This window comes from Prosopis cineraria, unplaced genomic scaffold (assembly GCF_029017545.1).
Source record: "Prosopis cineraria cultivar Desert tree isolate PC_DT_omini unplaced genomic scaffold, ASM2901754v1 PC947, whole genome shotgun sequence".
In the NCBI taxonomy this organism is placed as follows: domain Eukaryota; kingdom Viridiplantae; phylum Streptophyta; class Magnoliopsida; order Fabales; family Fabaceae; genus Prosopis; species Prosopis cineraria.
The window spans coordinates 24,022-38,648 of NW_026556272.1; the positions used below are offsets into that span (position 1 = coordinate 24,022).

General features: G+C 28.6%; 1 pseudogene; it reads left to right on the forward strand.

Moving 5' to 3' along the window:
* The first annotated feature begins 66 nt into the window (after positions 1 to 66).
* On the forward strand, positions 67 to 11,788 carry LOC129298874 (probable LRR receptor-like serine/threonine-protein kinase At3g47570; annotated as a pseudogene).
* Positions 11,789 to 14,627: the final 2,839 nt, after the last annotated feature.

Here is a 14,627-nt window from a genome sequence, read left to right on the forward strand (position 1 = left end):
TATAAAATGATGTGTGTTTTCCTAGATACACAACTTGCAATTTTGGACAAGTCTGATATGCTAAACATGGGAAAATCTTTTTCCTTTCTTTTCCTTATGTTCTCACTCCATTCCTTCTTGTCCTCCTTAGCTTGGATTGATGCAAACATCACTATTGATAAATCTGCACTTCTTGGCCTTAAATCTTTTATCACTTCAGATCCACATGATTCCTTATCTACATGGTCTATTTCTTCTTCTCCATGTAATTGGGTTGGTGTCACCTGCAATACACGCCATAGAAGGGTCCATTCCTTGAATCTTGGTGGCATGGATCTTAAAGGCACCATATCTTCACAACTCGGAAATCTTTCATTTCTAGTTGAACTTGATCTTAGTAGCAACAATTTTTATGGTCAAATACCACGAGAGTTAGTTCAATTGCGTCGATTGAAACTATTGAACTTGGGCTACAATGGCTTTCATGGACAAGTTCCAGCATGGATAGGAGATCTATCTACACTCGAGCACTTAAATCTTCAAAATAACAGCTTTGATGGATTTATTCCACTATCTCTATTCAATCTATCAAGGTTGGAGACATTAGATTTGAATTCTAATTTAATTGAAGGAAGTATTCCTATTGAGGTAGGAAGACTTGAACACTTGAAAATGTTACGACTTTCAAGAAACAAACTTTCAGGAAGCATTCCTCAAATGATTTCCAACTTATCTTCAATTGAGTTATTGTGTTTGTCTTATAACACTTTGTCAGGTATGTTTTGAATTATTTTTTATCCCTATGTTTGTTTTTGCTCTAAATTGTTCTATTTGGTTAGCATGATATATTCCCCCAAGGATCATGTGGAAGGATCTTGGTTAATTTGTCTCGACTATTATATGTTCTTTTTTTATTTTTATACATGTTTTGATCAGTTCTCCTTTTCTTAAAAAATTATGAATTGTACTTTTTCAATAAATTACGTATGTACATGTGATTGGAGCATAGGATTTGTTCCTTTAATACAATGCATTCAAATAAGAGCCAGCACAGGAATAAAGAATATATTAGTCTTAATAGCTGATCTACACGGCCATCGGTTCTTGAAAATGAATATCTATTCTAATATGTAAGACAAACTGAGGTAAAAGAATGGATTATCTTGATGGTAAAAGAACACTGCAAACTTGAATAAACAAAATGCATACTTTGGAAAATTCTTCCATATACTTTAGATATATTGACATATTATTCATGTTTTGATATTTGACGGAGGCATTCCAAATGAGATTGGTGATCTTCCACAGCAATATACGGATAATCTATCTGTCAAATAATCAACTTTCAAGCTCTATACTGACCTCTCTATTTAATAGTTCAGACAATAAAGATTATCTTACTTTGATAGAATTTCTGTGTTTATAAATTGCCTTTCATTTTTCGTTCCCCCGTGCGTTATCTTTTCATGGAAAGTTTTATTATTAGTTTTAAAACATACAAATCCATCCATATTTCTCAATGAATCACACATAAAAATTCACACACAGTACGAGACAAATTGACAACAAATTTATTCTATGGTTATTGGTCTTTCCAATTGTGGGTTGTGGCTTTTTAAAATTATGTTGTGAAAAATATGAATGTCTTGAGTATATATTATCTCGTGGCACTCTCTCTATCTAAGAGTATTGTGGCAAAGTAATTTTGATGATACATCCCATTCTCATAACAAATATATATGTTTATTCTCTTTCTACACTATAGTTACTTTATATTGAACTCTTAAAAGATTTCATGCTGTCAATTAATAGATTTGATAAATCTCCCATGTTTAGTTCTACTATTATATATCATTTTTTATTGTTTTTATGATACCTATATCTATTTAGTGTTAAAAAGCATATTGTGAGAGCTTCTAATTGAATGCTCACTTTAATGCACCGCTACCTTGGTTTTATGCACGCTTTAATGTACCCCTCACTTTAATCTAAAAATGTAGGGCTTATTCTTTTTGTTTTTTTGTTTTGGGTAAAATGTAGTGCTTATTCTATACTGCCCAACAATTTAAGCTGAAGATATTTTCATTCTTGAAGTAAAAGCTAGTTTGTTTAAACCATCAAATAAATTAATTTTTTTCATTTTTTAGGTGAATTCCTTCATTTCTATGGAACATGCCTTCTTTGAGAAAGGTTAAACTTGGAAGGAATCATTTAAATGGCAATTTGCCTGAAGAAATGTGTCATCAACTCCCCTTGCTGGAAATCTTGGATGCTGATGAAAATCAATTAGAGGGAAGAATTCCAAATTCAATAAGTAATTGTACATCTTTGAAAGAATTATATTTGAGTGCCAACTCATTTACAGGTATGCACTTATATACACATGTGTGTTTTTCCCAAAGTTATTATATGAATAAAATGTCAATTAACTCTGGATTAGAATATTAGATTATTTAATCCCAAAGTGATTATGGATAAAATGATATATAGGATATAAAAAATTATACCTTGGTGCTATTACATATATGTCTCTATACGTACATGTATGGGGTTGTGCTATTGGGGTGAATCGTTTTTATTTTTCTTTCTAATCTGTCGAACAGAAATAAATTTGAAATGAGATCATTTTGTTTACACACACATATATTTGATGACACATACGCATGTAGTGATGAAATATAATTTTAAATTTATATTTGTGAAAACTTTTCCAAATGCAAAAGTAACTACACATCTTAAAAGGATTATATTTTAAAGGTTTTTATTACGTACGAGTGACAAGTTTTTAGGAATGTTTAATCTAGATGATTTGTAATATCTGCATTATATATATTCACTATACCTATATAATTGGATAGGGATAATAGAAAGGACCACTTGGATTTTGATGCCTCTCTCTTGCCTTTTCTTTTTCATTTTCCCAGCATTTGTTTTGTGTGTATGTGCGCGCGCATGCTTTTGTTTCTTTACAAATATAGAAAACAACTTGGAAGGCATTAACTTCAATTATATCCATGATATGCCTAAATACATGGATGAGTTGTGAATTTTTGTTTCCAATATACAAGTTTTTACCAATATACTCAAAAAAGCTTTTCATGTTGTCAAATGCATTTTAAATAAGTATGTACTTTGTCATTTGTATTGCTACAAAAAATTTTATTTTGTATCAATAAAAAATATTTAATTTAAAAAGAAAAAAAATCCCATATAAACAGTAGAATAAAAATGATGATAGTATTATTTACATATATTGCTTTATGTGAGAAATAATATAAATTTAATAAACATAATTCCAATTATATCATAACAAGATTGACATTACTAATTACTGCTAATCTTAAATCAATAATTAGTGTAAAAATTTAAAAAATCTTAAATTGTTTGAAAGTAAATCTTCTAACCAAAGCCCAATTATCACATATTCTGATTCATTATTCCTTGCCTCACAGTTCAAGTCCATCTATAATTATTAAACATTTATTTCATATTTTCCCAAGAACTGTATATGTTATCTCTTTAGTTTATTTTATTTTTTAAAACTTATAGTAGACGAATTAAATAGACAAAAATATAATCATTAAACCCATTAATTACAAACATATTAGTTCAGAGTTGTGCTTTTTCCCATTTAAATCATATTTTTCCGAGAACTGTATATGATAATTATTTTCTGCTATAATTATTAATCCAAACGGATCTAAAGGCACATCAATTTTTGAAAGTAATTATAACATTGTTTAAAAAACATTGTCAGAGCTGCTAACCATACGAGCTCACTTTAATGTAAAACAAATAAGTGAAATTCTATCATCTTTCTGCAGCATTTCTTCTACAAGCTCACAATTTTTATTCTTTTTAAAACACCTATACCTGTTTAGTGTTAAAGAGCATTGTAAGAGCTTCTAATTACATGCTCAATTTAATGTAAAATATAAGTGAAATCCTATTAACTTTCTTCAAAATTTCTTCAATAAAAATAGATATAGCGACAAGTTATGGTTAATGCACCCCTTCCTTAATTTTATGCTTTCAAGGGAATTTTGTGTATTATTTTTACAGCTTTGCGTGGGTGACGAACATAGTGCTTATTCTATAGTTCCTCCAAAAGTTTCAATTGAAGATATTTTCATTCAAAAAGTATAGGCTTGTTTGCCTTCTTTGAGAGTTGTTAACATTGGAAGGAATCATTTAAATGGTACTTTGTCAAAAGAAATGTGCCATCAACTCCCTTTGCTAGAAGTCTTTTTTTATGATAATTATTTTGAGGGATGCATTATATTCGAAAATTAATATGTAACTGCTCATCTTGGAAAGAATTATATTTGATGTCCAACTCATTTATAGGTACGTAGTTGTGTGAGTTAATTTTTTTCTAATATTGTTCTCCAATAAATTCAATGTAAAAAAGAATTTATTTTTCATCATCTCATTCATACTATACATTCATGTAATGGTTGATTTTATCTTTAAAAAATGTATATTATTCTGTCATTTAAACTTTCTTGAAGTGCTTGTCAAAATGATTAAGCCTTACAAGGCACAGATATGTTTTTTTTTTTGATATTCTAAATTATATATTAATTTTATTATTTATTATTATTTTCTTAAAAATATTTTATTTCTAGATTATGTTATTGAATTCCAAAGTCAATTATGAATTAAATAAGTGTTGATTATGTCAAGTCATTAATACCTAAATAATATCGTGGATCAACAAACATATATTTGTAACGTGTTTATTGGTTTATCCGCTATTCATCTCCTCTAAAATAAATTTCAAATGATATTTTGCTTTTCATCGTTTCATTCATTTTGTATGTCATATAATTTTTTTTTTATTTTTCATGACACACACTCATGCAATGGTGGGGGCACAATTTTCCAGTGCAAAATTTTCATAGTGAAACAAAATATTGAATCAATTGGTGAAAAACATTCCCAGTGCAACTAAGTAACTGGATATCTTTAAAAGATTATATATTTGAAAAGATTTTACAGCATATGGGTGACAAGCCTCTAAGATTGGTTAATTTTGATTATTTGTTTTCTATAATGATCTAATTTTAATATCTTATACAGAATATTATAGAAAAGATTGACTCATTGGTTTTGATGCTTCTATCTTTCCTTTTATCAAATGGGAATTTTCTTTCTTTCTTTCTTTTTTAATATGCAAATATAGATAAGCCATCTAAATTTCTCAATAAATCACATTAAAAAACACACGCACATCCCATACATAAAAACTAATTTATTTTGTGGTTATTGGTCCTGCCAAGTAGGGGTCATTGCATTTAAAAATAATTGGAGCTCTTAGAGTGTATTAGTGTTATTTCTCAATGTGAGTAAGTCTTCAATGGTGTTCTAAAAAATATAAATCTATGTGATCGTCTCCTAAAAAGACGTGTGTTTTGGGGCTTCCAAAATTTGCATTATTTTATGTGCATAAAATTAATGATTTGTTGGGTAAAATTATCCCCGGATGCTTCAATAGAGCATATATACCAAGTGATAATTTGAATGTTTTATATTTTTTTGATCAAATGGAATGTTTTAAGTTTAATTATATTCATGATATGTTCATACGCATTCATGAATATTGAAATATTTTTTTAGTGTACATTCGCTGTTAATATACTAAGACAAAATTCTTAATTTTGCAATCAAACTATTTGGATGTTGCCCAACACTTTTCACGTGGGTGTGTAGTTTTTATGAATTATTTAATTCCTTACAAATACAAAAATCAAAGACACATATGGTAATATTTTTGTGATAAATATTATTACCTAATTTAACCTCATATTTAACCTAATGGATAGTATTTACCAATTATATATAAAAAGACTCACTTTTTATTATTTATTTTTACTTATGACAATCAATATATTAGAATAAATAAGAAAGAAATTTTTTGTGTTTTTTTTTGGAGGGGGGAGGGTGCAAACTCTCTTGATAGAAAGAATCTGACTGGGGAAAGGCCTTGTGGAAATATTTGTGTGTGTGTGTGTGTGTGTTTTTTTTTTTTTTGTCAATTCTATTTATCATTGTTAGACTAATTTTTTGACTCCTAAAATATGACCATCAATTAATATAATTTCATATAGCTTTCTTGTTTCATTCTATCATTATCTTGTTTTTATTCTCTCCAAGATCAATTTAGTTAGTGTTAATTGATTAATCAAAGTCTTGTAACTATTATATATTGCTTTAATGTAATTTTAGTTGTTCATTTTTAAATTATAATAGGTGAAATTCCATTGTCACTCTTTAGCATTTCTACTCTAAGAATCGTGGATTTAGCAAAAAACAATTTGAATGGTAATCTTCCGATCCTAGCTAACAATGAGATGTTGCTAAAGAATTACATCTACAGTACAACTACTTTACAGGTATGCTCAATCTGCCCATCCCTTACTTTCATTCTTTAAAAAAATTTCATTTATTATTATGCTTATTCTATATTGGTAGCAAATTTTTTTAACAGAAACCACTTTCAGAGTAAAAATTACAGTATACTGGATACATTTAATGCAATCCATTTTTCTTAATTGCTAATATTTGATTTTTTATGTCAAGAAAAGTTGTTGCACACATGGCTCTTACAAAAATCCCTTTAATTTTATGTGAGGGAGTTGTCAAAAAATTATTGTATATTTTTCTATTAACGTCAGGCCTCTAATTATCAATTTCCATGTATTATTTATATTGCCGTGTGAGAATTTGGGGAATAGCCAGTCCTGCATGTACTAACAACAAACAAACATTTTGTATTTTTCTTATAGGTGCAATTCCGTCCTTTATTTGGAGCATGTCTTCTTTAAGAATGGTTGACTTTGGCATGGATCATTTAAATGGTAATTTGCCAAAAGACTTTTGCCATCAACTCCCTTTGCTTGAAATCTTCCATGCTGATTATAATCAATTAGAGGGAAGCATTCCAGAATCAATAAGTAATTGCACATCTTTAAAGGAATTGTATTTGGGTGGTAACTCACTTACAGGTATGCATAATGTACTTATATTTATGTTTCCATTTTTTAATCTCTTTTTTGAATGGAGTAAATCTAAAATAGGATTTTGTTTTTCATCATCTGATTCATAATTTCTTGTTGTTCATTCATATTGAAATGGAGTAAATATAAAATTCCATTACCTTTGTTCTAAAATTTTATGCATCTAAGAATAACTTCAATTTTATATATTTCCTCCCCTTATTCAAGAAGACATTCTTTATCTGTTTTAACTTATTTCCTTTTAATTTTTTCAATTTTTTAATCTTGCAAATTCATTAAATCTTTTATGGTTGAAGCGAGTATTACTTAAAATTATTTTTTGTTATATTCAACGTGAGTTTTAGACATATTCTTAAAGATAATAGATTTAGTAATATTTGATAATTTTTGTATGATAAAGTAGGTTTTACATTAAAGTACAGACAACTTTGGGGTTGTATTTTTTTATTCATTATATATAAATAAAAAATATTTAAATACGTATGTGAAATAAATTACAAATTATGATAATGAAAGTAAATAAAAAATTAAATTCCACCTAAAAATGCTAGTTAATGAAACTAATGAAACACAACACAAGATTTTTTCAATAGTCAGACAAATAATTAAATCGTTTCACTTTAATTCATCTAGGTTTAAAGAGGAATTGTTCCACATATTCAACTCTCTAAAAAATTAATAAGACTATTCAAATTAAATTTTTTTCTTATTATAATTTTTGAAAAATTGTTTAGTTTGAAATTAAAAGATGTTGCAAAATAGATACATACATACACACGCACCCAGAGATGTATGTATATAATAGGAATAATGAAATTTTTAGTCCCTTAAATTTGCTTCAATAATCAATTTTATTTTTTAAATTTAAATTTTTATTGATTTGGTTCTTTAAGTTTGCCTTGGCTATTGATTTGGTTCTTATTATTTAAAGAAGAACAACACTATTAAAATTTGTTGACATTGATCTTAGAATATTAATGACAACCATGTAAATTAATGAAAGAAGTATAATTATTTATGTAGGAAAAAATCGACAGAAATTAAGAAAAGAATAAAAATGCATCATAAATGACTAGATTGATAAAAATTAAACTTATTTGAGCACTATTTTTTCTCACTTAGCTACTTAAACATGCCAACTAATCAACATATATTACATATTAGATTAATTTAACAGTTCATTCGTGTTTTAAAATTTATCACATGATAATTTAAGAAAATATAAGGAACGAAATTGATAAAATTAAATATGGGAAACCAAATCAATACCTGAAGCAAACTTGAGTGATTAAAAGTTTTATTATTCTTAAATGGAACATATGGACTCATTATATATGATGTGGAACCATTTCTTTTAATTAAGGAAAGTATATTTGATAATGTCTCAGTTCAATTGTAGCAAAAAACATCACCGAAAAGTAGTTTAATACTTTGTTGCCACACATGATTAATTTGCAATGCATGAAAAAAGTTTATTAAAGAGTACATCCTCTCCTATTTGATTTTCATTTTTCAAAATTTTCAATAGTTTCTGTTTTATTTTACAAATTTATTAATTTCCGATCAAATAATTATTAAACAATTACAACTAAAAAAACTTTAATTTTAAAATAAATCTTCCATAATTATAGCATCTCAAAGATCGTTTATGAGTTCTCTAATTTTTTTGTTTTAAGAATATTTATGTAAGGTTAATTGCATAACACAAATATTTAAGTTTTTGGATTACTAGGATACATGTAGTTTTTTATGTTATATTGTATGAGAAATGCTTAGATAGACTCAATACGCCACATCATTCATGGTCCATCCAATAAAATTATGACATTTAGATTCCATTAAATATAAATTAATTATGATGTTAATGATAGTAAAGAGGGAAAATGCAAGAAATTAAAATAGCTATTCTATTGAAAAATTTAAGTCATTAAAAATAATGACACATAATATTTTAGTTTATTTAATTGGTGCAATTTTATTAGATGGATCATGGATAACATGATGAACCAGGTCTATAAGAATTTCTCATTGCACAATGTACGTATTTTTCCACCAATATATATATATATATATAGATGTATGTATGTATATATAATGCAAGCACCATTGAAGAGGAAATTTTATTACCTATCTTTTTTTCTCCATTCCCAAGTGTGAGATTTTATCTTTCTCTTATTAACTTCAAATCTATATTTTCCCCCCTTTATTGAAGAGTACATCCTTTCCCTGCTTTATTTTTATTTTCAAATTTTTTTGAAAGTTTTTGTTTTATTTCACAAATTTATTGATTTCCTATTAAATAACTATACAAAAATTACAACATAAAACATTCAATTTCAAAATAAATCTTCTATGATCATGTCATCTCAAAGATAGTTTATGATTTCCCTAATTTTTTTATTTTAAAAACATACTTAATTATGCAAAATCAAACTAGCATAACGCAAATATTTAGGCTTTTGGATTACTTACAGATGTGTAGTTTTTTATGTTATAATACATATGTATATTTTTTGGCTAATATATATATATATATTATATTATGCAAGCAACATTGAGTAGCTAGGAAATGTTGTTAACAATCATTTTTTTTGTGTTTCCAGGTTTTATACCCAAGGAAATGGGCAGCTTTGTTAAATTTGAATTGTTATGTTTGGAAGGAAACCATTTGAGTGGACCCATTCCTTTTAGTATATTCAACATTTCAACATTGACCAGCTTAGACCTTGACTCTAATTCCCTCTCTGGCCTTCTCCCATCACATTTAGGGATTGGCCTTCCCAACTTGAAAATGTTATGGTTGTCAGAGAATGAACTAACTGGACAAATTCCAAATAGCATATCAAATGCTTCTAAGCTCATTTTGTTAGATTTGTCATTGAACAAATTTAATGAAGCTATGCCCAGTATACTCGAAAATCTGTCAAACTTGATGAAATTATCCATGGATGGGAATGATTTGAATGGGTTGATTCCTCATACAATTAGCAAATTACATAGCCTCCAGTACTTAAGTCTCAGCAACAATAGATTGCAAGGGTCCATTATAGATGAACTTTGTCAACTCAAAAGTCTAAGTGAATTGTATCTTGCCAACAACATGTTTTCAGGAGTGGTTCCAGGATGCCTTAGGAATAATTCTTTGCGAAAGTTGGATTTGAGCTCTAACAAATTGATTTCTCCTATACCCTCTTCCCTTTGGAGTCTCAAAGATATCTTGGCAATAGACATGTCTTGCAATGCACTAAGTGGGACAATTTCACCAGAGGTATCAAACTTGAGGACACTTATATTATTGTACTTGTCACAAAATCAAATTTCAGGAAGCATCCCTACAACTATGGGTAGCTTGCAAACTTTGATAACCCTATCATTAGCCCAAAACAAATTACAAGGTCATATTCCTGAATCGTTTGGTGGCATGATAAGTTTGGAGTCCATGGATCTTTCTTATAATTTTTGTCTGGCATGATTCCAACATCCTTAGAGTTATTAGTCCATCTTCAACACATTAATCTTTCTTATAATTTATTGCATGGAGAAATTCCAAGTGGGGGGCCTTTCAAAATTTCACTGCTAAATCTTTTATGATGAATAATGATCTTTGTGGGAAGTCCCTATTGCAAGTTCCCATGTAGGAAAGAACACAAGCTCATTTCAAATAAAGTGAAGCTATTAATAAACTGCTCATTGCCTATCATATGCATGGCTGTCATTTTGGTTATTTCAGGCATCGTCTTTCTAAAGTGTAAGAGAGATCATGTTAATGATTCAACCACTAGGGACTTGATAAAGCTTGAGATACCAAATAGGATATCCTATTATGACCTCTGGCAAGGAACAAATGGATTTAATGAGAGTAATCTTCTTGGCTCTGGAAGTTTTGGATTAGTATACAAAGCATCTCTTCCAAACTCAAAAATAGTTGCTGTCAAAGTATTTAAGTTGGAAATGGAGGAAGCATTGAGAAGTTTTGATATTGAATGTGTTGCCATGTGCAATTTACGCCATCGCAATCTTATTAAGATCATTAGTTGTTGCTCAAATGATCATTTCAAATCTCTAATAATGGAATTCATGGCAAATGGTAGTCTTGACAAATGGTTGTACTCTCATAATATTGTTTAAATGTCTTGCAAAGGTTGAACATTATGATTGATGTGGCAGCTGCTTTGGAATACCTTCACCATAGTTCTTCTACACTAGTTGTTCATTGTGATGTGAAACCAAGCAATGTTTTATTAGACGAAGACATGGTGGCTCATCTTAGTGATTTGGTATTGCTAGATTGTTTGGTGAAGGACAACTGGAAATTTATACCAAAACTTTGGCTACAATTGGCTACATGGCACCAGGTAATGGCATAATAATATTTTTAGACTTATTTATTTGTTCTTTTGTTTGTTATGCTTTATAAAAAATTCAGATTATTTTATTACTAAATATTTTCTTATTAACTATTCAACAGAGTATGGATCAGAAGGAGTTGTTTCTGTTAAAGGAGATGTGTATAGTTATGGTATTTTATTAATGGAAATGTTTACAAGGAAGAAGCCAACGGATGAGATGTTTGTTGAAGGATTAAGTTTGAAGCATTGGGTTAGCAAATCAACACCACATTCAATCACCAATATTCTAGATGCAATTTGCTACTCAAAGAACATAAAATATATATGGTAATATCACCTTATATATCATCAATTTTTGAGCTAGCATTAAATTGTTGCCAGGACTTACCTGAGGCCCGACTTTCAATGGTTGATGTTGTGGTGTCATTAAAAAAAATCAAGGTTATATTTATGGAAAATGTTAGAGTTACTTCAAGCTGAATAATTGTTGAAACAAATTTTAGCTACTATTCATTTAACATTTTTTTTTCATTTTTTGGGAATATGTACTATTATAAAATGGAGTGATGTGTGTTGTAATAATATATGATGCAAATTTGAAATTTCCTTACTTGATTATATGGGTTTTGGATTTCTTCATGTTGTTTCTTTTTTTACTTGTTAGCATTTTGTTTTCCAATAATAAGAACCTAAATTCCATTCTTGTTGTTCATTAGTTATTTGATTTGCGAAGAAATGGTTTCTAAAAAAATCAAAATGAGCACTACAATTTTCTTTCTCTCCTCTATTATTCTCTAAATAATTATGTATTAGAAATCTCTTGTGAGAAGAACTTGAATAACCAAAGTAGTATATCATTCGCTCCAAAGAACATGCTGAAAGAAGAACACATTAACAATTTATTTTGTTTATATATCTCATTGATTTTCACAATTATGAATCGAGTGATCCATAAGATACTATGACTCAAACTTTCACTTTGGTTTTCCAAGTTTTTTCTTTTAAATCAAAAAGTGTCAGTACTTTATCATTCAATCAATCTGTTGAGAAGTTTTTTTAAAAAAATATTCAATATCTTCGATAAGTCTTTAAAAAAACTGCACATTAATTCAAATATTCTAATATGAAAGAGTATTTACACAGATTATATATGTGATTAAAAGTAAAAACAAATCTGTACAATAATTAAAATTATTATGATTTATAATTATATGAGTGGATGTCCATAATTCCTAAATTATAGGGCACTTTTGAAGGAGTTTCTTCGTCTTAAAATATAAGACACTTTGAATAGATTAAGATTTTATTAAATACACCAGTTTTAATACAACCCTTTCTTTCTATAATTAATTATATGTCCCTTCTCTTTTAATATAAATTAAATGATGGGGGATTTTTGGAAGTTTATATTTTTGTTTTGGAAAGATAAGGTTGTTAAGTGTATTTAATGGGGTTTATTACTATGTAAAATTTGTTTAAAAATATCTTATAATTTAAGACAAAAGGAGTATCATACATTAGATTGATGTCAATGTCTATCTCCAACTACTCTAGTTGGCTTGCCATTAATTCTTCACCTATAACATTAATATGTCCATCTCACTTACTTCTGTCTGACAGTTTCTAATAAATCTTAAATATTTTTCAATGAAAAATTTAGATAAGTTGGGTTGAGAGTTCATCAAGGTTACAACATATTTTTGAGTTCAAAAAACACTTAATAAAATACTTACACATCACCTATCAAAATACTCACAATTAATGACATATTGAGTGTTGAATGTGTCTTAGCAAAATAAAATCTTGTAAACTACTATTATCTTATACGTAGCTCAATTTACTTTTAAATACATCTTTGTCAATTTCTTCTATCTTTCATTTGTTTTTCAAATCAATATATATATATTATATATATGTTGGGTTATCCTAATAATAAATAACTAAGAACGCCAACTTCAGCCATGCAATCTCTGGGTTATGCTTCTTGAAAACTATAACCTCTTCATTAGCTCAATTCATTTTCCTAGTCATAATCTTTGTTTGGTTATTAACCAGAATATATTCTGGTTTAGTGTTTTGCCAATGCCTTTGTTTGGCTAGTCTTTAAGGAAAACATCATAAAATTAACCATATAGCCACAGCCCACAACTCTTCAAACTAAGTCATGTTTGGTTCACTTGCTTTCAACATTACCATTTCTGTGGTTTAATGTAACTTGCTTTTAACATTACCGTTTTCTGTGGTTTTTAATGTAAAACCAAAAGTTCCCTGCTCCTAATTTTTTTATCCATTGTTTTTATTTATTAAATTATTTTTTTGAGTGTCTTCAAAAAAATGTGTTTTGGGGCTTCCAAAACTCAAGCCATTTTAGGTGCATAAAAAAATTTCATGGCCAAAATTAACCGCCGATGCATGACTTAAATAGAACATATATCCCAAACAATAATGGAAATTCAACTAATTCCAAAAATATTCCAGAAATTATCTTAATCTCCCTCCTAATAAAAATTAATATTTACATATTTTTATCTTCATCTTGTAGACGAGGGAGATGTGGTTGCATTACTCTTCTTTGTTGAAATGATCATTACTTGAAATTCTTTTTGGTGGATTGGACGTCAGTTTTAGACTTATTTTGAAAACACACACACTCACTCACACACCAACAGATTAAAATTTAGTGTAACATCTTGAATTTTAATCTCAAGAACTAGTTGCTAATCAGGGTAAATTAGTAATTAGTAGATTGGCTGTGATTTAGATGTCGAGTTGATGTTTTGTGTTATTTAGGCGTTACATTGATAGGATTGAAGGATAGAAAAATAATTTGAGGCAAGATGTGGGAGCACAAGTGAGAATTTTCTCATTGTGCCGTGTGCCGCAGCAGAAGCTGCATGTACCACGGCGCATCATCTAGGAATCACTTAAAACTAATGTGATCAACTCATTAAAAGAAGTAAAAAGGCTGGAAATGCATCTGAAAGGGTGGAGAAGTTCAGCTTTGCTAAGGCAAGCCATAGTTGGAGCTAGAGAGTCTGCTTCAATTAATAACTTATTGGGTAAGTATCGCGCAATCTCAAGCTTCAATGCTACCCCCTTTTCATTGAATTTCATCGATTAAGAAATTGAATCATGAGATTTTGAGGTGTTATAGTCTAAAAGAAAGGGTTAGAACGAGATATTAATATAGAACTAAGGTTTATGACTAGTATGGAGTTGAATGGTTGAGCTTTGAGAGTTTTAGCTCAAAATAGCCTAAAAGTAGGTGAAAAGGATGAAA